The sequence below is a fragment of the Mytilus galloprovincialis genome, chromosome 6, assembly GCF_965363235.1.
Source record: "Mytilus galloprovincialis chromosome 6, xbMytGall1.hap1.1, whole genome shotgun sequence".
NCBI lineage: Eukaryota > Metazoa > Mollusca > Bivalvia > Mytilida > Mytilidae > Mytilus > Mytilus galloprovincialis.
Genome location: NC_134843.1, coordinates 73,192,948 through 73,217,838, shown reverse-complemented (window position 1 = coordinate 73,217,838; position 24,891 = coordinate 73,192,948). Strand labels below are relative to the sequence as shown.

The 24,891-nt window shown below is 36.0% G+C and overlaps 31 non-coding genes across 31 annotated transcripts; all 31 read left to right on the top strand.

The window, feature by feature from the left end:
- Positions 1–231: 231 nt before the first annotated feature.
- On the top strand, positions 232–314 carry Trnal-uaa (transfer RNA leucine (anticodon UAA)). The gene has a single exon. It is a non-coding gene; the product is annotated as a tRNA-Leu (tRNA).
- Positions 315–916: 602 nt separating this feature from the next.
- Positions 917–999, top strand: Trnal-uaa (transfer RNA leucine (anticodon UAA)). Its single transcript has one exon. It is a non-coding gene; the product is annotated as a tRNA-Leu (tRNA).
- Positions 1,000–1,597: 598 nt separating this feature from the next.
- Trnal-uaa (transfer RNA leucine (anticodon UAA)) lies at positions 1,598–1,680 on the top strand. The gene has a single exon. It is a non-coding gene; the product is annotated as a tRNA-Leu (tRNA).
- Positions 1,681–2,278: 598 nt separating this feature from the next.
- On the top strand, positions 2,279–2,361 carry Trnal-uaa (transfer RNA leucine (anticodon UAA)). The gene has a single exon. It is a non-coding gene; the product is annotated as a tRNA-Leu (tRNA).
- Positions 2,362–2,959: 598 nt separating this feature from the next.
- Positions 2,960–3,042, top strand: Trnal-uaa (transfer RNA leucine (anticodon UAA)). The gene has a single exon. It is a non-coding gene; the product is annotated as a tRNA-Leu (tRNA).
- A 598-nt stretch (positions 3,043–3,640) lies between these two features.
- Trnal-uaa (transfer RNA leucine (anticodon UAA)) lies at positions 3,641–3,723 on the top strand. The gene has a single exon. It is a non-coding gene; the product is annotated as a tRNA-Leu (tRNA).
- A 598-nt stretch (positions 3,724–4,321) lies between these two features.
- Trnal-uaa (transfer RNA leucine (anticodon UAA)) lies at positions 4,322–4,404 on the top strand. The gene has a single exon. It is a non-coding gene; the product is annotated as a tRNA-Leu (tRNA).
- Positions 4,405–5,002: 598 nt separating this feature from the next.
- Positions 5,003–5,085, top strand: Trnal-uaa (transfer RNA leucine (anticodon UAA)). The gene has a single exon. It is a non-coding gene; the product is annotated as a tRNA-Leu (tRNA).
- A 598-nt stretch (positions 5,086–5,683) lies between these two features.
- Trnal-uaa (transfer RNA leucine (anticodon UAA)) lies at positions 5,684–5,766 on the top strand. The gene has a single exon. It is a non-coding gene; the product is annotated as a tRNA-Leu (tRNA).
- Positions 5,767–6,364: 598 nt separating this feature from the next.
- Trnal-uaa (transfer RNA leucine (anticodon UAA)) lies at positions 6,365–6,447 on the top strand. The gene has a single exon. It is a non-coding gene; the product is annotated as a tRNA-Leu (tRNA).
- Positions 6,448–7,045: 598 nt separating this feature from the next.
- On the top strand, positions 7,046–7,128 carry Trnal-uaa (transfer RNA leucine (anticodon UAA)). The gene has a single exon. It is a non-coding gene; the product is annotated as a tRNA-Leu (tRNA).
- A 598-nt stretch (positions 7,129–7,726) lies between these two features.
- On the top strand, positions 7,727–7,809 carry Trnal-uaa (transfer RNA leucine (anticodon UAA)). Its single transcript has one exon. It is a non-coding gene; the product is annotated as a tRNA-Leu (tRNA).
- A 598-nt stretch (positions 7,810–8,407) lies between these two features.
- Positions 8,408–8,490, top strand: Trnal-uaa (transfer RNA leucine (anticodon UAA)). Its single transcript has one exon. It is a non-coding gene; the product is annotated as a tRNA-Leu (tRNA).
- A 598-nt stretch (positions 8,491–9,088) lies between these two features.
- On the top strand, positions 9,089–9,171 carry Trnal-uaa (transfer RNA leucine (anticodon UAA)). The gene has a single exon. It is a non-coding gene; the product is annotated as a tRNA-Leu (tRNA).
- Positions 9,172–9,768: 597 nt separating this feature from the next.
- Positions 9,769–9,851, top strand: Trnal-uaa (transfer RNA leucine (anticodon UAA)). Its single transcript has one exon. It is a non-coding gene; the product is annotated as a tRNA-Leu (tRNA).
- A 598-nt stretch (positions 9,852–10,449) lies between these two features.
- Trnal-uaa (transfer RNA leucine (anticodon UAA)) lies at positions 10,450–10,532 on the top strand. The gene has a single exon. It is a non-coding gene; the product is annotated as a tRNA-Leu (tRNA).
- Positions 10,533–11,129: 597 nt separating this feature from the next.
- Positions 11,130–11,212, top strand: Trnal-uaa (transfer RNA leucine (anticodon UAA)). Its single transcript has one exon. It is a non-coding gene; the product is annotated as a tRNA-Leu (tRNA).
- Positions 11,213–11,810: 598 nt separating this feature from the next.
- On the top strand, positions 11,811–11,893 carry Trnal-uaa (transfer RNA leucine (anticodon UAA)). The gene has a single exon. It is a non-coding gene; the product is annotated as a tRNA-Leu (tRNA).
- Positions 11,894–12,490: 597 nt separating this feature from the next.
- Positions 12,491–12,573, top strand: Trnal-uaa (transfer RNA leucine (anticodon UAA)). Its single transcript has one exon. It is a non-coding gene; the product is annotated as a tRNA-Leu (tRNA).
- A 598-nt stretch (positions 12,574–13,171) lies between these two features.
- Trnal-uaa (transfer RNA leucine (anticodon UAA)) lies at positions 13,172–13,254 on the top strand. Its single transcript has one exon. It is a non-coding gene; the product is annotated as a tRNA-Leu (tRNA).
- Positions 13,255–13,856: 602 nt separating this feature from the next.
- Trnal-uaa (transfer RNA leucine (anticodon UAA)) lies at positions 13,857–13,939 on the top strand. Its single transcript has one exon. It is a non-coding gene; the product is annotated as a tRNA-Leu (tRNA).
- A 598-nt stretch (positions 13,940–14,537) lies between these two features.
- On the top strand, positions 14,538–14,620 carry Trnal-uaa (transfer RNA leucine (anticodon UAA)). Its single transcript has one exon. It is a non-coding gene; the product is annotated as a tRNA-Leu (tRNA).
- Positions 14,621–15,218: 598 nt separating this feature from the next.
- On the top strand, positions 15,219–15,301 carry Trnal-uaa (transfer RNA leucine (anticodon UAA)). Its single transcript has one exon. It is a non-coding gene; the product is annotated as a tRNA-Leu (tRNA).
- Positions 15,302–15,899: 598 nt separating this feature from the next.
- On the top strand, positions 15,900–15,982 carry Trnal-uaa (transfer RNA leucine (anticodon UAA)). Its single transcript has one exon. It is a non-coding gene; the product is annotated as a tRNA-Leu (tRNA).
- A 598-nt stretch (positions 15,983–16,580) lies between these two features.
- On the top strand, positions 16,581–16,663 carry Trnal-uaa (transfer RNA leucine (anticodon UAA)). Its single transcript has one exon. It is a non-coding gene; the product is annotated as a tRNA-Leu (tRNA).
- Positions 16,664–17,261: 598 nt separating this feature from the next.
- Trnal-uaa (transfer RNA leucine (anticodon UAA)) lies at positions 17,262–17,344 on the top strand. Its single transcript has one exon. It is a non-coding gene; the product is annotated as a tRNA-Leu (tRNA).
- A 598-nt stretch (positions 17,345–17,942) lies between these two features.
- On the top strand, positions 17,943–18,025 carry Trnal-uaa (transfer RNA leucine (anticodon UAA)). Its single transcript has one exon. It is a non-coding gene; the product is annotated as a tRNA-Leu (tRNA).
- Positions 18,026–18,624: 599 nt separating this feature from the next.
- Trnal-uaa (transfer RNA leucine (anticodon UAA)) lies at positions 18,625–18,707 on the top strand. Its single transcript has one exon. It is a non-coding gene; the product is annotated as a tRNA-Leu (tRNA).
- Positions 18,708–19,308: 601 nt separating this feature from the next.
- Trnal-uaa (transfer RNA leucine (anticodon UAA)) lies at positions 19,309–19,391 on the top strand. Its single transcript has one exon. It is a non-coding gene; the product is annotated as a tRNA-Leu (tRNA).
- A 602-nt stretch (positions 19,392–19,993) lies between these two features.
- On the top strand, positions 19,994–20,076 carry Trnal-uaa (transfer RNA leucine (anticodon UAA)). Its single transcript has one exon. It is a non-coding gene; the product is annotated as a tRNA-Leu (tRNA).
- A 598-nt stretch (positions 20,077–20,674) lies between these two features.
- Positions 20,675–20,757, top strand: Trnal-uaa (transfer RNA leucine (anticodon UAA)). The gene has a single exon. It is a non-coding gene; the product is annotated as a tRNA-Leu (tRNA).
- The last annotated feature ends 4,134 nt before the right edge of the window (positions 20,758–24,891 follow it).

The following is a 24,891-nucleotide window of genomic DNA, read 5'->3' as shown; positions in this document are numbered from 1 at the left end:
AAATTCTTACAGTAACGGTACTCGGGTTGACAAAACATCAAGTTTCACTTAATTGAATGTTTCAGCATGAAATCAGTTGAATTGCACGGGATTTTCGATGAAAAGGCTGTCTATTTGATTATTTTTCCTTTGCGGTATTTGATCTACACAATTGCGCCTTACAAATGAAATGCGAACATTGTGATAAGTAGCTATAGATTCATGTAACCATTTAAGATCCCCATCTGTAACAGTGTGGTGGCCGAGTGGTTAAGGCGTTGGACTTAAGTTCCAATGGACGTATGTCCGCGTGGGTTCGAACCCCACCCGCACTAGTCTTATTTTTATTACACCAAATTGAAATTTTGCCTGAAGCTGAGTGAATTGTACGCAAGTGAAGCTCCTTATAATATCGAATAAGCAATGCGATCAAAGTTCCCAAATATAGACCTACAGTTGCTGCTAGAACAGTAAGTAAGTAATGCTTTAAATTGTTACCGCAGTATTTTTTCCTAATAGCGCAACTGCAATCAGGAGTAACACTAAAAATGACTAAGCAGATATCATATGCCCTTGCAGTACACTTTTATGAAAAGGAAAAATATTGTATGTAAAATTGCTCCCGTGATGCGAATTGATTTTTTTTTTCTTTCGGTGAAATGATCGTTTATGAGATAATAAACTTTTTTTTCTCTCGCAATTATGAAAATTCTTACAGTAACGGTACTCGGGTTGACAAAACATCAAGTTTCACTTAATTGAATGTTTCAGCATGAAATCAGTTGAATTGCACGGGATTTTCGATGAAAAGGCTGTCTATTTGATTATTTTTCCTTTGCGGTATTTGATCTACACAATTGCGCCTTACAAATGAAATGCGAACATTGTGATAAGTAGCTATAGATTCATGTAACCATTTAAGATCCCCATCTGTAACAGTGTGGTGGCCGAGTGGTTAAGGCGTTGGACTTAAGTTCCAATGGACGTATGTCCGCGTGGGTTCGAACCCCACCCGCACTAGTCTTATTTTTATTACACCAAATTGAAATTTTGCCTGAAACTGAGTGAATTGTACGCAAGTGAAGCTCCTTATAATATCGAATAAGCAATGCGATCAAAGTTCCCAAATATAGACCTACAGTTGCTGCTAGAACAGTAAGTAATGCTTTAAATTGTTACCGCAGTATTTTTTCCTAATAGCGCAACTGCAATCAGGAGTAACACTAAAAATGACTAAGCAGATATCATATGCCCTTGCAGTACACTTTTATGAAAAGGAAAAATATTGTATGTAAAATTGCTCCCGTGATGCGAATTGATTTTTTTTTTCTTTCGGTGAAATGATCGTTTATGAGATAATAAACTTTTTTTTCTCTCGCAATTATGAAAATTCTTACAGTAACGGTACTCGGGTTGACAAAACATCAAGTTTCACTTAATTGAATGTTTCAGCATGAAATCAGTTGAATTGCACGGGATTTTCGATGAAAAGGCTGTCTATTTGATTATTTTTCCTATGCGGTATTTGATCTACACAATTGCGCCTTACAAATGAAATGCGAACATTGTGATAAGTAGCTATAGATTCATGTAACCATTTAAGATCCCCATCTGTAACAGTGTGGTGGCCGAGTGGTTAAGGCGTTGGACTTAAGTTCCAATGGACGTATGTCCGCGTGGGTTCGAACCCCACCCGCACTAGTCTTATTTTTATTACACCAAATTGAAATTTTGCCTGAAACTGAGTGAATTGTACGCAAGTGAAGCTCCTTATAATATCGAATAAGCAATGCGATCAAAGTTCCCAAATATAGACCTACAGTTGCTGCTAGAACAGTAAGTAATGCTTTAAATTGTTACCGCAGTATTTTTTCCTAATAGCGCAACTGCAATCAGGAGTAACACTAAAAATGACTAAGCAGATATCATATGCCCTTGCAGTACACTTTTATGAAAAGGAAAAATATTGTATGTAAAATTGCTCCCGTGATGCGAATTGATTTTTTTTTTCTTTCGGTGAAATGATCGTTTATGAGATAATAAACTTTTTTTTCTCTCGCAATTATGAAAATTCTTACAGTAACGGTACTCGGGTTGACAAAACATCAAGTTTCACTTAATTGAATGTTTCAGCATGAAATCAGTTGAATTGCACGGGATTTTCGATGAAAAGGCTGTCTATTTGATTATTTTTCCTATGCGGTATTTGATCTACACAATTGCGCCTTACAAATGAAATGCGAACATTGTGATAAGTAGCTATAGATTCATGTAACCATTTAAGATCCCCATCTGTAACAGTGTGGTGGCCGAGTGGTTAAGGCGTTGGACTTAAGTTCCAATGGACGTATGTCCGCGTGGGTTCGAACCCCACCCGCACTAGTCTTATTTTTATTACACCAAATTGAAATTTTGCCTGAAACTGAGTGAATTGTACGCAAGTGAAGCTCCTTATAATATCGAATAAGCAATGCGATCAAAGTTCCCAAATATAGACCTACAGTTGCTGCTAGAACAGTAAGTAATGCTTTAAATTGTTACCGCAGTATTTTTTCCTAATAGCGCAACTGCAATCAGGAGTAACACTAAAAATGACTAAGCAGATATCATATGCCCTTGCAGTACACTTTTATGAAAAGGAAAAATATTGTATGTAAAATTGCTCCCGTGATGCGAATTGATTTTTTTTTTCTTTCGGTGAAATGATCGTTTATGAGATAATAAACTTTTTTTTCTCTCGCAATTATGAAAATTCTTACAGTAACGGTACTCGGGTTGACAAAACATCAAGTTTCACTTAATTGAATGTTTCAGCATGAAATCAGTTGAATTGCACGGGATTTTCGATGAAAAGGCTGTCTATTTGATTATTTTTCCTATGCGGTATTTGATCTACACAATTGCGCCTTACAAATGAAATGCGAACATTGTGATAAGTAGCTATAGATTCATGTAACCATTTAAGATCCCCATCTGTAACAGTGTGGTGGCCGAGTGGTTAAGGCGTTGGACTTAAGTTCCAATGGACGTATGTCCGCGTGGGTTCGAACCCCACCCGCACTAGTCTTATTTTTATTACACCAAATTGAAATTTTGCCTGAAACTGAGTGAATTGTACGCAAGTGAAGCTCCTTATAATATCGAATAAGCAATGCGATCAAAGTTCCCAAATATAGACCTACAGTTGCTGCTAGAACAGTAAGTAATGCTTTAAATTGTTACCGCAGTATTTTTTCCTAATAGCGCAACTGCAATCAGGAGTAACACTAAAAATGACTAAGCAGATATCATATGCCCTTGCAGTACACTTTTATGAAAAGGAAAAATATTGTATGTAAAATTGCTCCCGTGATGCGAATTGATTTTTTTTTTCTTTCGGTGAAATGATCGTTTATGAGATAATAAACTTTTTTTTCTCTCGCAATTATGAAAATTCTTACAGTAACGGTACTCGGGTTGACAAAACATCAAGTTTCACTTAATTGAATGTTTCAGCATGAAATCAGTTGAATTGCACGGGATTTTCGATGAAAAGGCTGTCTATTTGATTATTTTTCCTATGCGGTATTTGATCTACACAATTGCGCCTTACAAATGAAATGCGAACATTGTGATAAGTAGCTATAGATTCATGTAACCATTTAAGATCCCCATCTGTAACAGTGTGGTGGCCGAGTGGTTAAGGCGTTGGACTTAAGTTCCAATGGACGTATGTCCGCGTGGGTTCGAACCCCACCCGCACTAGTCTTATTTTTATTACACCAAATTGAAATTTTGCCTGAAACTGAGTGAATTGTACGCAAGTGAAGCTCCTTATAATATCGAATAAGCAATGCGATCAAAGTTCCCAAATATAGACCTACAGTTGCTGCTAGAACAGTAAGTAATGCTTTAAATTGTTACCGCAGTATTTTTTCCTAATAGCGCAACTGCAATCAGGAGTAACACTAAAAATGACTAAGCAGATATCATATGCCCTTGCAGTACACTTTTATGAAAAGGAAAAATATTGTATGTAAAATTGCTCCCGTGATGCGAATTGATTTTTTTTTTCTTTCGGTGAAATGATCGTTTATGAGATAATAAACTTTTTTTTCTCTCGCAATTATGAAAATTCTTACAGTAACGGTACTCGGGTTGACAAAACATCAAGTTTCACTTAATTGAATGTTTCAGCATGAAATCAGTTGAATTGCACGGGATTTTCGATGAAAAGGCTGTCTATTTGATTATTTTTCCTTTGCGGTATTTGATCTACACAATTGCGCCTTACAAATGAAATGCGAACATTGTGATAAGTAGCTATAGATTCATGTGACCATTTAAGATCCCCATCTGAAACAGTGTGGTGGCCGAGTGGTTAAGGCGTTGGACTTAAGTTCCAATGGACGTATGTCCGCGTGGGTTCGAACCCCACCCGCACTAGTCTTATTTTTATTACACCAAATTGAAATTTTGCCTGAAACTGAGTGAATTGTACGCAAGTGAAGCTCCTTATAATATCGAATAAGCAATGCGATCAAAGTTCCTAAATATAGACCTACAGTTGCTGCTAGAACAGTAAGTAATGCTTTAAATTGTTACCGCAGTATTTTTTCCTAATAGCGCAACTGCAATCAGGAGTAACACTAAAAATGACTAAGCAGATATCATATGCCCTTGCAGTACACTTTTATGAAAAGGAAAAATATTGTATGTAAAATTGCTCCCGTGATGCGAATTGATTTTTTTTTTCTTTCGGTGAAATGATCGTTTATGAGATAATAAACTTTTTTTTCTCTCGCAATTATGAAAATTCTTACAGTAACGGTACTCGGGTTGACAAAACATCAAGTTTCACTTAATTGAATGTTTCAGCATGAAATCAGTTGAATTGCACGGGATTTTCGATGAAAAGGCTGTCTATTTGATTATTTTTCCTTTGCGGTATTTGATCTACACAATTGCGCCTTACAAATGAAATGCGAACATTGTGATAAGTAGCTATAGATTCATGTAACCATTTAAGATCCCCATCTGTAACAGTGTGGTGGCCGAGTGGTTAAGGCGTTGGACTTAAGTTCCAATGGACGTATGTCCGCGTGGGTTCGAACCCCACCCGCACTAGTCTTATTTTTATTACACCAAATTGAAATTTTGCCTGAAACTGAGTGAATTGTACGCAAGTGAAGCTCCTTATAATATCGAATAAGCAATGCGATCAAAGTTCCCAAATATAGACCTACAGTTGCTGCTAGAACAGTAAGTAATGCTTTAAATTGTTACCGCAGTATTTTTTCCTAATAGCGCAACTGCAATCAGGAGTAACACTAAAAATGACTAAGCAGATATCATATGCCCTTGCAGTACACTTTTATGAAAAGGAAAAATATTGTATGTAAAATTGCTCCCGTGATGCGAATTGATTTTTTTTTTCTTTCGGTGAAATGATCGTTTATGAGATAATAAACTTTTTTTTCTCTCGCAATTATGAAAATTCTTACAGTAACGGTACTCGGGTTGACAAAACATCAAGTTTCACTTAATTGAATGTTTCAGCATGAAATCAGTTGAATTGCACGGGATTTTCGATGAAAAGGCTGTCTATTTGATTATTTTTCCTTTGCGGTATTTGATCTACACAATTGCGCCTTACAAATGAAATGCGAACATTGTGATAAGTAGCTATAGATTCATGTAACCATTTAAGATCCCCATCTGTAACAGTGTGGTGGCCGAGTGGTTAAGGCGTTGGACTTAAGTTCCAATGGACGTATGTCCGCGTGGGTTCGAACCCCACCCGCACTAGTCTTATTTTTATTACACCAAATTGAAATTTTGCCTGAAACTGAGTGAATTGTACGCAAGTGAAGCTCCTTATAATATCGAATAAGCAATGCGATCAAAGTTCCCAAATATAGACCTACAGTTGCTGCTAGAACAGTAAGTAATGCTTTAAATTGTTACCGCAGTATTTTTTCCTAATAGCGCAACTGCAATCAGGAGTAACACTAAAAATGACTAAGCAGATATCATATGCCCTTGCAGTACACTTTTATGAAAAGGAAAAATATTGTATGTAAAATTGCTCCCGTGATGCGAATTGATTTTTTTTTTCTTTCGGTGAAATGATCGTTTATGAGATAATAAACTTTTTTTTCTCTCGCAATTATGAAAATTCTTACAGTAACGGTACTCGGGTTGACAAAACATCAAGTTTCACTTAATTGAATGTTTCAGCATGAAATCAGTTGAATTGCACGGGATTTTCGATGAAAAGGCTGTCTATTTGATTATTTTTCCTATGCGGTATTTGATCTACACAATTGCGCCTTACAAATGAAATGCGAACATTGTGATAAGTAGCTATAGATTCATGTAACCATTTAAGATCCCCATCTGTAACAGTGTGGTGGCCGAGTGGTTAAGGCGTTGGACTTAAGTTCCAATGGACGTATGTCCGCGTGGGTTCGAACCCCACCCGCACTAGTCTTATTTTTATTACACCAAATTGAAATTTTGCCTGAAACTGAGTGAATTGTACGCAAGTGAAGCTCCTTATAATATCGAATAAGCAATGCGATCAAAGTTCCCAAATATAGACCTACAGTTGCTGCTAGAACAGTAAGTAATGCTTTAAATTGTTACCGCAGTATTTTTTCCTAATAGCGCAACTGCAATCAGGAGTAACACTAAAAATGACTAAGCAGATATCATATGCCCTTGCAGTACACTTTTATGAAAAGGAAAAATATTGTATGTAAAATTGCTCCCGTGATGCGAATTGATTTTTTTTTTCTTTCGGTGAAATGATCGTTTATGAGATAATAAACTTTTTTTTCTCTCGCAATTATGAAAATTCTTACAGTAACGGTACTCGGGTTGACAAAACATCAAGTTTCACTTAATTGAATGTTTCAGCATGAAATCAGTTGAATTGCACGGGATTTTCGATGAAAAGGCTGTCTATTTGATTATTTTTCCTATGCGGTATTTGATCTACACAATTGCGCCTTACAAATGAAATGCGAACATTGTGATAAGTAGCTATAGATTCATGTAACCATTTAAGATCCCCATCTGTAACAGTGTGGTGGCCGAGTGGTTAAGGCGTTGGACTTAAGTTCCAATGGACGTATGTCCGCGTGGGTTCGAACCCCACCCGCACTAGTCTTATTTTTATTACACCAAATTGAAATTTTGCCTGAAACTGAGTGAATTGTACGCAAGTGAAGCTCCTTATAATATCGAATAAGCAATGCGATCAAAGTTCCCAAATATAGACCTACAGTTGCTGCTAGAACAGTAAGTAATGCTTTAAATTGTTACCGCAGTATTTTTTCCTAATAGCGCAACTGCAATCAGGAGTAACACTAAAAATGACTAAGCAGATATCATATGCCCTTGCAGTACACTTTTATGAAAAGGAAAAATATTGTATGTAAAATTGCTCCCGTGATGCGAATTGATTTTTTTTTTCTTTCGGTGAAATGATCGTTTATGAGATAATAAACTTTTTTTTCTCTCGCAATTATGAAAATTCTTACAGTAACGGTACTCGGGTTGACAAAACATCAAGTTTCACTTAATTGAATGTTTCAGCATGAAATCAGTTGAATTGCACGGGATTTTCGATGAAAAGGCTGTCTATTTGATTATTTTTCCTTTGCGGTATTTGATCTACACAATTGCGCCTTACAAATGAAATGCGAACATTGTGATAAGTAGCTATAGATTCATGTGACCATTTAAGATCCCCATCTGAAACAGTGTGGTGGCCGAGTGGTTAAGGCGTTGGACTTAAGTTCCAATGGACGTATGTCCGCGTGGGTTCGAACCCCACCCGCACTAGTCTTATTTTTATTACACCAAATTGAAATTTTGCCTGAAACTGAGTGAATTGTACGCAAGTGAAGCTCCTTATAATATCGAATAAGCAATGCGATCAAAGTTCCTAAATATAGACCTACAGTTGCTGCTAGAACAGTAAGTAATGCTTTAAATTGTTACCGCAGTATTTTTTCCTAATAGCGCAACTGCAATCAGGAGTAACACTAAAAATGACTAAGCAGATATCATATGCCCTTGCAGTACACTTTTATGAAAAGGAAAAATATTGTATGTAAAATTGCTCCCGTGATGCGAATTGATTTTTTTTTTCTTTCGGTGAAATGATCGTTTATGAGATAATAAACTTTTTTTTCTCTCGCAATTATGAAAATTCTTACAGTAACGGTACTCGGGTTGACAAAACATCAAGTTTCACTTAATTGAATGTTTCAGCATGAAATCAGTTGAATTGCACGGGATTTTCGATGAAAAGGCTGTCTATTTGATTATTTTTCCTTTGCGGTATTTGATCTACACAATTGCGCCTTACAAATGAAATGCGAACATTGTGATAAGTAGCTATAGATTCATGTAACCATTTAAGATCCCCATCTGTAACAGTGTGGTGGCCGAGTGGTTAAGGCGTTGGACTTAAGTTCCAATGGACGTATGTCCGCGTGGGTTCGAACCCCACCCGCACTAGTCTTATTTTTATTACACCAAATTGAAATTTTGCCTGAAACTGAGTGAATTGTACGCAAGTGAAGCTCCTTATAATATCGAATAAGCAATGCGATCAAAGTTCCCAAATATAGACCTACAGTTGCTGCTAGAACAGTAAGTAATGCTTTAAATTGTTACCGCAGTATTTTTTCCTAATAGCGCAACTGCAATCAGGAGTAACACTAAAAATGACTAAGCAGATATCATATGCCCTTGCAGTACACTTTTATGAAAAGGAAAAATATTGTATGTAAAATTGCTCCCGTGATGCGAATTGATTTTTTTTTTCTTTCGGTGAAATGATCGTTTATGAGATAATAAACTTTTTTTTCTCTCGCAATTATGAAAATTCTTACAGTAACGGTACTCGGGTTGACAAAACATCAAGTTTCACTTAATTGAATGTTTCAGCATGAAATCAGTTGAATTGCACGGGATTTTCGATGAAAAGGCTGTCTATTTGATTATTTTTCCTTTGCGGTATTTGATCTACACAATTGCGCCTTACAAATGAAATGCGAACATTGTGATAAGTAGCTATAGATTCATGTAACCATTTAAGATCCCCATCTGTAACAGTGTGGTGGCCGAGTGGTTAAGGCGTTGGACTTAAGTTCCAATGGACGTATGTCCGCGTGGGTTCGAACCCCACCCGCACTAGTCTTATTTTTATTACACCAAATTGAAATTTTGCCTGAAACTGAGTGAATTGTACGCAAGTGAAGCTCCTTATAATATCGAATAAGCAATGCGATCAAAGTTCCCAAATATAGACCTACAGTTGCTGCTAGAACAGTAAGTAATGCTTTAAATTGTTACCGCAGTATTTTTTCCTAATAGCGCAACTGCAATCAGGAGTAACACTAAAAATGACTAAGCAGATATCATATGCCCTTGCAGTACACTTTTATGAAAAGGAAAAATATTGTATGTAAAATTGCTCCCGTGATGCGAATTGATTTTTTTTTCTTTCGGTGAAATGATCGTTTATGAGATAATAAACTTTTTTTTCTCTCGCAATTATGAAAATTCTTACAGTAACGGTACTCGGGTTGACAAAACATCAAGTTTCACTTAATTGAATGTTTCAGCATGAAATCAGTTGAATTGCACGGGATTTTCGATGAAAAGGCTGTCTATTTGATTATTTTTCCTATGCGGTATTTGATCTACACAATTGCGCCTTACAAATGAAATGCGAACATTGTGATAAGTAGCTATAGATTCATGTAACCATTTAAGATCCCCATCTGTAACAGTGTGGTGGCCGAGTGGTTAAGGCGTTGGACTTAAGTTCCAATGGACGTATGTCCGCGTGGGTTCGAACCCCACCCGCACTAGTCTTATTTTTATTACACCAAATTGAAATTTTGCCTGAAACTGAGTGAATTGTACGCAAGTGAAGCTCCTTATAATATCGAATAAGCAATGCGATCAAAGTTCCCAAATATAGACCTACAGTTGCTGCTAGAACAGTAAGTAATGCTTTAAATTGTTACCGCAGTATTTTTTCCTAATAGCGCAACTGCAATCAGGAGTAACACTAAAAATGACTAAGCAGATATCATATGCCCTTGCAGTACACTTTTATGAAAAGGAAAAATATTGTATGTAAAATTGCTCCCGTGATGCGAATTGATTTTTTTTTTCTTTCGGTGAAATGATCGTTTATGAGATAATAAACTTTTTTTTCTCTCGCAATTATGAAAATTCTTACAGTAACGGTACTCGGGTTGACAAAACATCAAGTTTCACTTAATTGAATGTTTCAGCATGAAATCAGTTGAATTGCACGGGATTTTCGATGAAAAGGCTGTCTATTTGATTATTTTTCCTTTGCGGTATTTGATCTACACAATTGCGCCTTACAAATGAAATGCGAACATTGTGATAAGTAGCTATAGATTCATGTAACCATTTAAGATCCCCATCTGTAACAGTGTGGTGGCCGAGTGGTTAAGGCGTTGGACTTAAGTTCCAATGGACGTATGTCCGCGTGGGTTCGAACCCCACCCGCACTAGTCTTATTTTTATTACACCAAATTGAAATTTTGCCTGAAACTGAGTGAATTGTACGCAAGTGAAGCTCCTTATAATATCGAATAAGCAATGCGATCAAAGTTCCCAAATATAGACCTACAGTTGCTGCTAGAACAGTAAGTAATGCTTTAAATTGTTACCGCAGTATTTTTTCCTAATAGCGCAACTGCAATCAGGAGTAACACTAAAAATGACTAAGCAGATATCATATGCCCTTGCAGTACACTTTTATGAAAAGGAAAAATATTGTATGTAAAATTGCTCCCGTGATGCGAATTGATTTTTTTTTCTTTCGGTGAAATGATCGTTTATGAGATAATAAACTTTTTTTTCTCTCGCAATTATGAAAATTCTTACAGTAACGGTACTCGGGTTGACAAAACATCAAGTTTCACTTAATTGAATGTTTCAGCATGAAATCAGTTGAATTGCACGGGATTTTCGATGAAAAGGCTGTCTATTTGATTATTTTTCCTTTGCGGTATTTGATCTACACAATTGCGCCTTACAAATGAAATGCGAACATTGTGATAAGTAGCTATAGATTCATGTAACCATTTAAGATCCCCATCTGTAACAGTGTGGTGGCCGAGTGGTTAAGGCGTTGGACTTAAGTTCCAATGGACGTATGTCCGCGTGGGTTCGAACCCCACCCGCACTAGTCTTATTTTTATTACACCAAATTGAAATTTTGCCTGAAACTGAGTGAATTGTACGCAAGTGAAGCTCCTTATAATATCGAATAAGCAATGCGATCAAAGTTCCCAAATATAGACCTACAGTTGCTGCTAGAACAGTAAGTAATGCTTTAAATTGTTACCGCAGTATTTTTTCCTAATAGCGCAACTGCAATCAGGAGTAACACTAAAAATGACTAAGCAGATATCATATGCCCTTGCAGTACACTTTTATGAAAAGGAAAAATATTGTATGTAAAATTGCTCCCGTGATGCGAATTGATTTTTTTTTTCTTTCGGTGAAATGATCGTTTATGAGATAATAAACTTTTTTTTCTCTCGCAATTATGAAAATTCTTACAGTAACGGTACTCGGGTTGACAAAACATCAAGTTTCACTTAATTGAATGTTTCAGCATGAAATCAGTTGAATTGCACGGGATTTTCGATGAAAAGGCTGTCTATTTGATTATTTTTCCTTTGCGGTATTTGATCTACACAATTGCGCCTTACAAATGAAATGCGAACATTGTGATAAGTAGCTATAGATTCATGTAACCATTTAAGATCCCCATCTGAAACAGTGTGGTGGCCGAGTGGTTAAGGCGTTGGACTTAAGTTCCAATGGACGTATGTCCGCGTGGGTTCGAACCCCACCCGCACTAGTCTTATTTTTATTACACCAAATTGAAATTTTGCCTGAAACTGAGTGAATTGTACGCAAGTGAAGCTCCTTATAATATCGAATAAGCAATGCGATCAAAGTTCCCAAATATAGACCTACAGTTGCTGCTAGAACAGTAAGTAATGCTTTAAATTGTTACCGCAGTATTTTTTCCTAATAGCGCAACTGCAATCAGGAGTAACACTAAAAATGACTAAGCAGATATCATATGCCCTTGCAGCACACTTTTATGAAAAGGAAAAATATTGTATGTAAAATTGCTCCCGTGATGCGAATTGATTTTTTTTTCTTTCGGTGAAATGATCGTTTATGAGATAATAAACTTTTTTTTCTCTCGCAATTATGAAAATTCTTACAGTAACGGTACTCGGGTTGACAAAACATCAAGTTTCACTTAATTGAATGTTTCAGCATGAAATCAGTTGAATTGCACGGGATTTTCGATGAAAAGGCTGTCTATTTGATTATTTTTCCTTTGCGGTATTTGATCTACACAATTGCGCCTTACAAATGAAATGCGAACATTGTGATAAGTAGCTATAGATTCATGTAACCATTTAAGATCCCCATCTGTAACAGTGTGGTGGCCGAGTGGTTAAGGCGTTGGACTTAAGTTCCAATGGACGTATGTCCGCGTGGGTTCGAACCCCACCCGCACTAGTCTTATTTTTATTACACCAAATTGAAATTTTGCCTGAAACTGAGTGAATTGTACGCAAGTGAAGCTCCTTATAATATCGAATAAGCAATGCGATCAAAGTTCCCAAATATAGACCTACAGTTGCTGCTAGAACAGTAAGTAATGCTTTAAATTGTTACCGCAGTATTTTTTCCTAATAGCGCAACTGCAATCAGGAGTAACACTAAAAATGACTAAGCAGATATCATATGCCCTTGCAGTACACTTTTATGAAAAGGAAAAATATTGTATGTAAAATTGCTCCCGTGATGCGAATTGATTTTTTTTTTCTTTCGGTGAAATGATCGTTTATGAGATAATAAACTTTTTTTTCTCTCGCAATTATGAAAATTCTTACAGTAACGGTACTCGGGTTGACAAAACATCAAGTTTCACTTAATTGAATGTTTCAGCATGAAATCAGTTGAATTGCACGGGATTTTCGATGAAAAGGCTGTCTATTTGATTATTTTTCCTTTGCGGTATTTGATCTACACAATTGCGCCTTACAAATGAAATGCGAACATTGTGATAAGTAGCTATAGATTCATGTAACCATTTAAGATCCCCATCTGTAACAGTGTGGTGGCCGAGTGGTTAAGGCGTTGGACTTAAGTTCCAATGGACGTATGTCCGCGTGGGTTCGAACCCCACCCGCACTAGTCTTATTTTTATTACACCAAATTGAAATTTTGCCTGAAACTGAGTGAATTGTACGCAAGTGAAGCTCCTTATAATATCGAATAAGCAATGCGATCAAAGTTCCCAAATATAGACCTACAGTTGCTGCTAGAACAGTAAGTAAGTAATGCTTTAAATTGTTACCGCAGTATTTTTTCCTAATAGCGCAACTGCAATCAGGAGTAACACTAAAAATGACTAAGCAGATATCATATGCCCTTGCAGTACACTTTTATGAAAAGGAAAAATATTGTATGTAAAATTGCTCCCGTGATGCGAATTGATTTTTTTTTTCTTTCGGTGAAATGATCGTTTATGAGATAATAAACTTTTTTTTCTCTCGCAATTATGAAAATTCTTACAGTAACGGTACTCGGGTTGACAAAACATCAAGTTTCACTTAATTGAATGTTTCAGCATGAAATCAGTTGAATTGCACGGGATTTTCGATGAAAAGGCTGTCTATTTGATTATTTTTCCTTTGCGGTATTTGATCTACACAATTGCGCCTTACAAATGAAATGCGAACATTGTGATAAGTAGCTATAGATTCATGTAACCATTTAAGATCCCCATCTGTAACAGTGTGGTGGCCGAGTGGTTAAGGCGTTGGACTTAAGTTCCAATGGACGTATGTCCGCGTGGGTTCGAACCCCACCCGCACTAGTCTTATTTTTATTACACCAAATTGAAATTTTGCCTGAAACTGAGTGAATTGTACGCAAGTGAAGCTCCTTATAATATCGAATAAGCAATGCGATCAAAGTTCCCAAATATAGACCTACAGTTGCTGCTAGAACAGTAAGTAATGCTTTAAATTGTTACCGCAGTATTTTTTCCTAATAGCGCAACTGCAATCAGGAGTAACACTAAAAATGACTAAGCAGATATCATATGCCCTTGCAGTACACTTTTATGAAAAGGAAAAATATTGTATGTAAAATTGCTCCCGTGATGCGAATTGATTTTTTTTTTCTTTCGGTGAAATGATCGTTTATGAGATAATAAACTTTTTTTTCTCTCGCAATTATGAAAATTCTTACAGTAACGGTACTCGGGTTGACAAAACATCAAGTTTCACTTAATTGAATGTTTCAGCATGAAATCAGTTGAATTGCACGGGATTTTCGATGAAAAGGCTGTCTATTTGATTATTTTTCCTTTGCGGTATTTGATCTACACAATTGCGCCTTACAAATGAAATGCGAACATTGTGATAAGTAGCTATAGATTCATGTAACCATTTAAGATCCCCATCTGTAACAGTGTGGTGGCCGAGTGGTTAAGGCGTTGGACTTAAGTTCCAATGGACGTATGTCCGCGTGGGTTCGAACCCCACCCGCACTAGTCTTATTTTTATTACACCAAATTGAAATTTTGCCTGAAACTGAGTGAATTGTACGCAAGTGAAGCTCCTTATAATATCGAATAAGCAATGCGATCAAAGTTCCCAAATATAGACCTACAGTTGCTGCTAGAACAGTAAGTAATGCTTTAAATTGTTACCGCAGTATTTTTTCCTAATAGCGCAACTGCAATCAGGAGTAACACTAAAAATGACTAAGCAGATATCATATGCCCTTGCAGTACACTTTTATGAAAAGGAAAAATATTGTATGTAAAATTGCTCCCGTGATGCGAATTGATTTTTTTTTTCTTTCGGTGAAATGATCGTTTATGAGATAATAAACTTTTTTTTCTCTCGCAATTATGAAAATTCTTACAGTAACGGTACTCGGGTTGACAAAACATCAAGTTTCACTTAATTGAATGTTTCAGCATGAAATCAGTTGAATTGCACGGGATTTTCGATGAAAAGGCTGTCTATTTGATTATTTTTCCTTTGCGGTATTTGATCTACACAATTGCGCCTTACAAATGAAATGCGAACATTGTGATAAGTAGCTATAGATTCATGTAACCATTTAAGATCCCCATCTGTAACAGTGTGGTGGCCGAGTGGTTAAGGCGTTGGACTTAAGTTCCAATGGACGTATGTCCGCGTGGGTTCGAACCCCACCCGCACTAGTCTTATTTTTATTACACCAAATTGAAATTTTGCCTGAAACTGAGTGAATTGTACGCAAGTGAAGCTCCTTATAATATCGAATAAGCAATGCGATCAAAGTTCCCAAATATAGACCTACAGTTGCTGCTAGAACAGTAAGTAATGCTTTAAATTGTTACCGCAGTATTTTTTCCTAATAGCGCAACTGCAATCAGGAGTAACACTAAAAATGACTAAGCAGATATCATATGCCCTTGCAGTACACTTTTATGAAAAGGAAAAATATTGTATGTAAAATTGCTCCCGTGATGCGAATTGATTTTTTTTTTCTTTCGGTGAAATGATCGTTTATGAGATAATAAACTTTTTTTTCTCTCGCAATTATGAAAATTCTTACAGTAACGGTACTCGGGTTGACAAAACATCAAGTTTCACTTAATTGAATGTTTCAGCATGAAATCAGTTGAATTGCACGGGATTTTCGATGAAAAGGCTGTCTATTTGATTATTTTTCCTTTGCGGTATTTGATCTACACAATTGCGCCTTACAAATGAAATGCGAACATTGTGATAAGTAGCTATAGATTCATGTAACCATTTAAGATCCCCATCTGTAACAGTGTGGTGGCCGAGTGGTTAAGGCGTTGGACTTAAGTTCCAATGGACGTATGTCCGCGTGGGTTCGAACCCCACCCGCACTAGTCTTATTTTTATTACACCAAATTGAAATTTTGCCTGAAACTGAGTGAATTGTACGCAAGTGAAGCTCCTTATAATATCGAATAAGCAATGCGATCAAAGTTCCCAAATATAGACCTACAGTTGCTGCTAGAACAGTAAGTAATGCTTTAAATTGTTACCGCAGTATTTTTTCCTAATAGCGCAACTGCAATCAGGAGTAACACTAAAAATGACTAAGCAGATATCATATGCCCTTGCAGTACACTTTTATGAAAAGGAAAAATATTGTATGTAAAATTGCTCCCGTGATGCGAATTGATTTTTTTTTTCTTTCGGTGAAATGATCGTTTATGAGATAATAAACTTTTTTTTCTCTCGCAATTATGAAAATTCTTACAGTAACGGTACTCGGGTTGACAAAACATCAAGTTTCACTTAATTGAATGTTTCAGCATGAAATCAGTTGAATTGCACGGGATTTTCGATGAAAAGGCTGTCTATTTGATTATTTTTCCTTTGCGGTATTTGATCTACACAATTGCGCCTTACAAATGAAATGCGAACATTGTGATAAGTAGCTATAGATTCATGTAACCATTTAAGATCCCCATCTGTAACAGTGTGGTGGCCGAGTGGTTAAGGCGTTGGACTTAAGTTCCAATGGACGTATGTCCGCGTGGGTTCGAACCCCACCCGCACTAGTCTTATTTTTATTACACCAAATTGAAATTTTGCCTGAAACTGAGTGAATTGTACGCAAGTGAAGCTCCTTATAATATCGAATAAGCAATGCGATCAAAGTTCCCAAATATAGACCTACAGTTGCTGCTAGAACAGTAAGTAATGCTTTAAATTGTTACCGCAGTATTTTTTCCTAATAGCGCAACTGCAATCAGGAGTAACACTAAAAATGACTAAGCAGATATCATATGCCCTTGCAGTACACTTTTATGAAAAGGAAAAATATTGTATGTAAAATTGCTCCCGTGATGCGAATTGATTTTTTTTTTCTTTCGGTGAAATGATCGTTTATGAGATAATAAACTTTTTTTTCTCTCGCAATTATGAAAATTCTTACAGTAACGGTACTCGGGTTGACAAAACATCAAGTTTCACTTAATTGAATGTTTCAGCATGAAATCAGTTGAATTGCACGGGATTTTCGATGAAAAGGCTGTCTATTTGATTATTTTTCCTATGCGGTATTTGATCTACACAATTGCGCCTTACAAATGAAATGCGAACATTGTGATAAGTAGCTATAGATTCATGTAACCATTTAAGATCCCCATCTGTAACAGTGTGGTGGCCGAGTGGTTAAGGCGTTGGACTTAAGTTCCAATGGACGTATGTCCGCGTGGGTTCGAACCCCACCCGCACTAGTCTTATTTTTATTACACCAAATTGAAATTTTGCCTGAAACTGAGTGAATTGTACGCAAGTGAAGCTCCTTATAATATCGAATAAGCAATGCGATCAAAGTTCCCAAATATAGACCTACAGTTGCTGCTAGAACAGTAAGTAATGCTTTAAATTGTTACCGCAGTATTTTTTCCTAATAGCGCAACTGCAATCAGGAGTAACACTAAAAATGACTAAGCAGATATCATATGCCCTTGCAGTACACTTTTATGAAAAGGAAAAATATTGTATGTAAAATTGCTCCCGTGATGCGAATTGATTTTTTTTTTCTTTCGGTGAAATGATCGTTTATGAGATAATAAACTTTTTTTTCTCTCGCAATTATGAAAATTCTTACAGTAACGGTACTCGGGTTGACAAAACATCAAGTTTCACTTAATTGAATGTTTCAGCATGAAATCAGTTGAATTGCACGGGATTTTCGATGAAAAGGCTGTCTATTTGATTATTTTTCCTTTGCGGTATTTGATCTACACAATTGCGCCTTACAAATGAAATGCGAACATTGTGATAAGTAGCTATAGATTCATGTAACCATTTAAGATCCCCATCTGTAACAGTGTGGTGGCCGAGTGGTTAAGGCGTTGGACTTAAGTTCCAATGGACGTATGTCCGCGTGGGTTCGAACCCCACCCGCACTAGTCTTATTTTTATTACACCAAATTGAAATTTTGCCTGAAACTGAGTGAATTGTACGCAAGTGAAGCTCCTTATAATATCGAATAAGCAATGCGATCAAAGTTCCCAAATATAGACCTACAGTTGCTGCTAGAACAGTAAGTAATGCTTTAAATTGTTACCGCAGTATTTTTTCCTAATAGCGCAACTGCAATCAGGAGTAACACTAAAAATGACTAAGCAGATATCATATGCCCTTGCAGTACACTTTTATGAAAAGGAAAAATATTGTATGTAAAATTGCTCCCGTGATGCGAATTGATTTTTTTTTTTCTTTCGGTGAAATGATCGTTTATGAGATAATAAACTTTTTTTTCTCTCGCAATTATGAAAATTCTTACAGTAACGGTACTCGGGTTGACAAAACATCAAGTTTCACTTAATTGAATGTTTCAGCATGAAATCAGTTGAATTGCACGGGATTTTCGATGAAAAGGCTGTCTATTTGATTATTTTTCCTTTGCGGTATTTGATCTACACAATTGCGCCTTACAAATGAAATGCGAACATTGTGATAAGTAGCTATAGATTCATGTAACCATTTAAGATCCCCATCTGTAACAGTGTGGTGGCCGAGTGGTTAAGGCGTTGGACTTAAGTTCCAATGGACGTATGTCCGCGTGGGTTCGAACCCCACCCGCACTAGTCTTATTTTTATTACACCAAATTGAAATTTTGCCTGAAACTGAGTGAATTGTACGCAAGTGAAGCTCCTTATAATATCGAATAAGCAATGCGATCAAAGTTCCCAAATATAGACCTACAGTTGCTGCTAGAACAGTAAGTAAGTAATGCTTTAAATTGTTACCGCAGTATTTTTTCCTAATAGCGCAACTGCAATCAGGAGTAACACTAAAAATGACTAAGCAGATATCATATGCCCTTGCAGTACACTTTTATGAAAAGGAAAAATATTGTATGTAAAATTGCTCCGGTGATGCGAATTGATTTTTTTTTCTTTCGGTGAAATGATCGTTTATGAGATAATAAACTTTTTTTTCTCTCGCAATTATGAAAATTCTTACAGTAACGGTACTCGGGTTGACAAAACATCAAGTTTCACTTAATTGAATGTTTCAGCATGAAATCAGTTGAATTGCACGGGATTTTCGATGAAAAGGCTGTCTATTTGATTATTTTTCCTTTGCGGTATTTGATCTACACAATTGCGCCTTACAAATGAAATGCGAACATTGTGATAAGTAGCTATAGATTCATGTAACCATTTAAGATCCCCATCTGTAACAGTGTGGTGGCCGAGTGGTTAAGGCGTTGGACTTAAGTTCCAATGGACGTATGTCCGCGTGGGTTCGAACCCCACCCGCACTAGTCTTATTTTTATTACACCAAATTGAAATTTTGCCTGAAACTGAGTGAATTGTACGCAAGTGAAGCTCCTTATAATATCGAATAAGCAATGCGATCAAAGTTCCCAAATATAGACCTACAGTTGCTGCTAGAACAGTAAGTAAGTAATGCTTTAAATTGTTACCGCAGTATTTTTTCCTAATAGCGCAACTGCAATCAGGAGTAACACTAAAAATGACTAAGCAGATATCATATGCCCTTGCAGTACACTTTTATGAAAAGGAAAAATATTGTATGTAAAATTGCTCCCGTGATGCGAATTGATTTTTTTTTTCTTTCGGTGAAATGATCGTTTATGAGATAATAAACTTTTTTTTCTCTCGCAATTATGAAAATTCTTACAGTAACGGTACTCGGGTTGACAAAACATCAAGTTTCACTTAATTGAATGTTTCAGCATGAAATCAGTTGAATTGCACGGGATTTTCGATGAAAAGGCTGTCTATTTGATTATTTTTCCTTTGCGGTATTTGATCTACACAATTGCGCCTTACAAATGAAATGCGAACATTGTGATAAGTAGCTATAGATTCATGTAACCATTTAAGATCCCCATCTGTAACAGTGTGGTGGCCGAGTGGTTAAGGCGTTGGACTTAAGTTCCAATGGACGTATGTCCGCGTGGGTTCGAACCCCACCCGCACTAGTCTTATTTTTATTACACCAAATTGAAATTTTGCCTGAAACTGAGTGAATTGTACGCAAGTGAAGCTCCTTATAATATCGAATAAGCAATGCGATCAAAGTTCCCAAATATAGACCTACAGTTGCTGCTAGAACAGTAAGTAATGCTTTAAATTGTTACCGCAGTATTTTTTCCTAATAGCGCAACTGCAATCAGGAGTAACACTAAAAATGACTAAGCAGATATCATATGCCCTTGCAGTACACTTTTATGAAAAGGAAAAATATTGTATGTAAAATTGCTCCCGTGATGCGAATTGATTTTTTTTTTCTTTCGGTGAAATGATCGTTTATGAGATAATAAACTTTTTTTTCTCTCGCAATTATGAAAATTCTTACAGTAACGGTACTCGGGTTGACAAAACATCAAGTTTCACTTAATTGAATGTTTCAGCATGAAATCAGTTGAATTGCACGGGATTTTCGATGAAAAGGCTGTCTATTTGATTATTTTTCCTTTGCGGTATTTGATCTACACAATTGCGCCTTACAAATGAAATGCGAACATTGTGATAAGTAGCTATAGATTCATGTAACCATTTAAGATCCCCATCTGTAACAGTGTGGTGGCCGAGTGGTTAAGGCGTTGGACTTAAGTTCCAATGGACGTATGTCCGCGTGGGTTCGAACCCCACCCGCACTAGTCTTATTTTTATTACACCAAATTGAAATTTTGCCTGAAACTGAGTGAATTGTACGCAAGTGAAGCTCCTTATAATATCGAATAAGCAATGCGATCAAAGTTCCCAAATATAGACCTACAGTTGCTGCTAGAACAGTAAGTAATGCTTTAAATTGTTACCGCAGTATTTTTTCCTAATAGCGCAACTGCAATCAGGAGTAACACTAAAAATGACTAAGCAGATATCATATGCCCTTGCAGTACACTTTTTACTATACTATATATAAAAATATTAATTTTCGCGAACCATTTAGGTCACGGAAATTCCAAAATATGGCATCAGTAAGGAGAGTTGTGCAAATAATGTGAATACACAGAACCCCCATCCAAATTATCTTTAGCTAAAAGTATTCATCATTTTCTATTTTATATGTACTAACAACATTCCATTTTTCTATAATTTCGATTAAAATATTCCAAAATCTGAGTTAAAAAAAGTCAAATGCCCAAAATAAACATTGTCTGATTGGTTGAAGTACTGTGGCGTCAATGATAAGCATAGCAAGCCTCGATGTAAAGCACACGCTTCACATGAATAAGGAGAGTTTTACAAATAATGTGAATACACAGATCCTCCATCCTATTTATATTTTGCTGAAAATGTTGCAATGTTCATCATTTCTGTTTTGATTCTGCTAACAACATTCCATTTTTTCTTTAATTCCGATTTATATATGTGGAACCCGCAATAAAAATAGATGGCCTCAATGATTTAAACGCAACGCAAAAAATTCCGTTGACCCTGAATTCAACGGATCGATAATAGCATCATCACCATCAACAAAATGTTTACCGTTATCTTTGTGAAATTTCAGTTATATAGTTCTTTAATTAGAGAAATTTTGGTAAGTATTACTTATTAATGTTAAGGTTCTACTGATGTGCTCCTCTAGACCTTTTTGACGGTCCGTTTTATCCCATTTATCTCAATATTATCTCCGATGACAGTAATGTCAACCCGACCTATTCGTGTCAAAAGTGAAAATCGCATCGATTTATTGAACTAATTTCTTCTTAAACTGTGCATGCATTATTTCTGTATTATATGATAACCAATCACATTCACGTTGCATGTTCGCATGAAAATGGTCATGTATTAGTCACAGTGTAGATACTATTCTGTACGCTATCCGGAAGTCGCGATTTTCGAAGCGATGATTTCCAACTGGCTAACAGGACGGTTTTGCCTACGGTAACTTTTCTCATCATTTGTTTACTCCTATATCTACAAAGTGCTTTGAACATCTTCAAGGTATATATAGCATCGTAAATATGAGTAACTGTAACAAAAACATGCATTAGAATATAAAATATACGTGTGCATCACATCAACTTTGTAGAAAAAAGTGAAATCGATGGACAATTTTGCTCTCGTAGTACAAAGCAAATAATCTTTTATTGCAAATATTTGCATCAGTTTACAGTTAAATATATACTGTTTCAATATTCTTTTCGTATTTAAGTAGAATATTCGTATTTCCCATAAAAAATATGTTTTCTTTGAGGATCCCAAAATAAATTACTGTACGATCAGTCTAGAACTGACTGTATTCTAGAAGCGATTTCAGATTTTTTGACTGTATGACCAGTCGTGATTTTGAAGAAAAAACAACAGCAATTTGAAGGTATATACGTGTATATGTGATATTATGAACTATCCAGGGAGCTATAACGTGTAATTACTTTCATCAGACAATACAAATATATTTCTGATGAATTTTTTAGACGGCAAAATAATTGTATTTTTGTTCCATCAGTCTTATTTAAAATCAAATGCCTAAAAAGTAATACATGATTCGCTTGTGGACTTTGTAATAGTGTATCGTTACAGTTATCTGTTTAGCTATTACATTTTTAAAGATTATTTACACCGTCCGCCGTTGACCAATTGATGATAACATAAATCAAGCTTGTCTTTTAAAATAACAAAAAATGGATAAAGACAGCTTTGCGTAGGGGGATAATTCATGTGATATAATTTTGGTAAGTTTACAGAAATAGAAGGTCCATAATGCATTAATCGAGTAAAAATGGAGCAATTTCAGAAAACTTTAATGATTGGTTTAGGAGGTGTTGGAAATACCTGATGGGTGCCCCCATATAATGTAATGTTCAAGTCCGTATCTTATATAAAGTAACCCCATAAAAGATTTTTTACTAAAATTCGAAATAGACGGTACACAATACAGTCATTATCATTTATGATAAGGAATCCGAATAAGATTAATTAATAGTTATATCAGTGACGGATTCAAAAAAAAGGGGATCCGGCAGTTTGAAACCCTTTTTTAACTATCAATTCATTTGTATGGGAACATATATTTGGAATCCCCTTTTCTCCTGGATTGGACCCCTCTCCATTTAAAAATGGCCGGAACCCCCAATGTATATTAAGTGGTTTATGAGGAGATGCGCTTACAAAACCGGCGAAACATATTGTACCGGTCCAACGGACGAACGGAAAGACGGACTTCTTTATCACTATAACCCCCCGCTTGACAAAGTGGTGTACAATTGAGTGTCAAAGAGACAGTTTTCTCGTTTGAATTGTTTTACATTGTCTTATCGGGGCCTTTTATAGCTCACTATGCGGTATGGGCTTTGTTCATTGTTGAAGGCCGTACGGTGACCTATAGTTGTTAATGTCTGTGTCATTTTGGTCTTTTGTGGATAGTTGTCTCATTGGCAATCATACCACATCTTCTTTTTTTATATAGCTCTACATCTTAAACAAAGTGAAGGAACTGTGATCAATTATAGGCTACAGTACGGCCTCGAATGTGTGTAAATACATGCATTTTTATATAACAACTAAATCTGTGTGTTTGTACAATTTTAAGTATTGAAAACTTATATACTAGTATACATCAAACCTTCCTCTTATTTTAGCAACATTTAAACATCCTTATACTTAATGTAGTAAGTCGAGTACACCCTATCAAGCTAAAACATGTTTCATAAGTTTTCAGGATGTGAATGTATTGAAATATATTTGTGTTATTTAGAAAAATGCCACCTTCTAATGTATCGTAAATAACTTTGAAATCACCACTAGAATACAGTGACATAAAGACTGATCATACAGTTTTAAAATAAACAAGCGAGACTGATCGTACAGTGAGAAATTCAAACAAGTGTAATTTTCTTATTTCTGGCATCAAAGATCTGGTTGAAACTTTTACCACCACTTGAAATATACTTCATTGAGTTAATTAAGTCTGGTTTTTACGTTAATTTGTACACTAAGAGGGTAAAAAGATTGTTTTTAGGTTCGCCAATTGATTTTTCTTAGTGATGCACTTGAAAATCTCTTGATTAAGGCAAAGACACGAATATTGAATGTGCGGAATTTAATTCTAAACCATTTGAGAATATCGATGTCGGCTGAATTAATCATTAAGCAATGTACAGATGATCAACTTACCGTTTCATTCAGTATACCCATCAAATTTAAAATGTGATCCAAAAAGTTCTCGTTTCGAAAATCGCGACTTCCGGATAGCGTACAGAATAGTATCTACACTGTGTTAGTGAATTGTAAGGGCGATGCAACTTGAGGTCAGTGCGCGATCACGTGACATTATTATTTGTAAACAAATTTAAAACATGCTCCCCGCGTAACACGTGTCTGAATTATCCTTTCAAAGTGTTATGAATCTTTCAATCACTATTTTATGAAATATTTCTAGGTTTGCATATCAGTAGTCAAAGTGAATTAAACGTAGTTCTTAGTTGTGTTTTTTTATATAGAATTAGAAGGTAAATCTACATAAGGGGGTCTCATTGGGGGGGGTGGTGTTCTGATCCCAGATCCCACTTACTGTTTTGTCAGATTCCCATATCCCGCTTACACTATGTACATGAGCAATTTTCATTTTTTTGTCATTTCCGGGGTCCTGCAGAACCCCATTTCCCGTTTTCACGACAGACCTCATTTCCCGTTTTCATGACACAATAATTTGACTTTCACGTTTCACGCTTGCGAAAAATTGTCAATATTGGTCACGCTTAGACCCAATGAGAACCACACACTAGTCAGTATTTAACTTCACCCAAAAAGATGACTCAACTTCCCTCTATATTTAAAACCTGCAT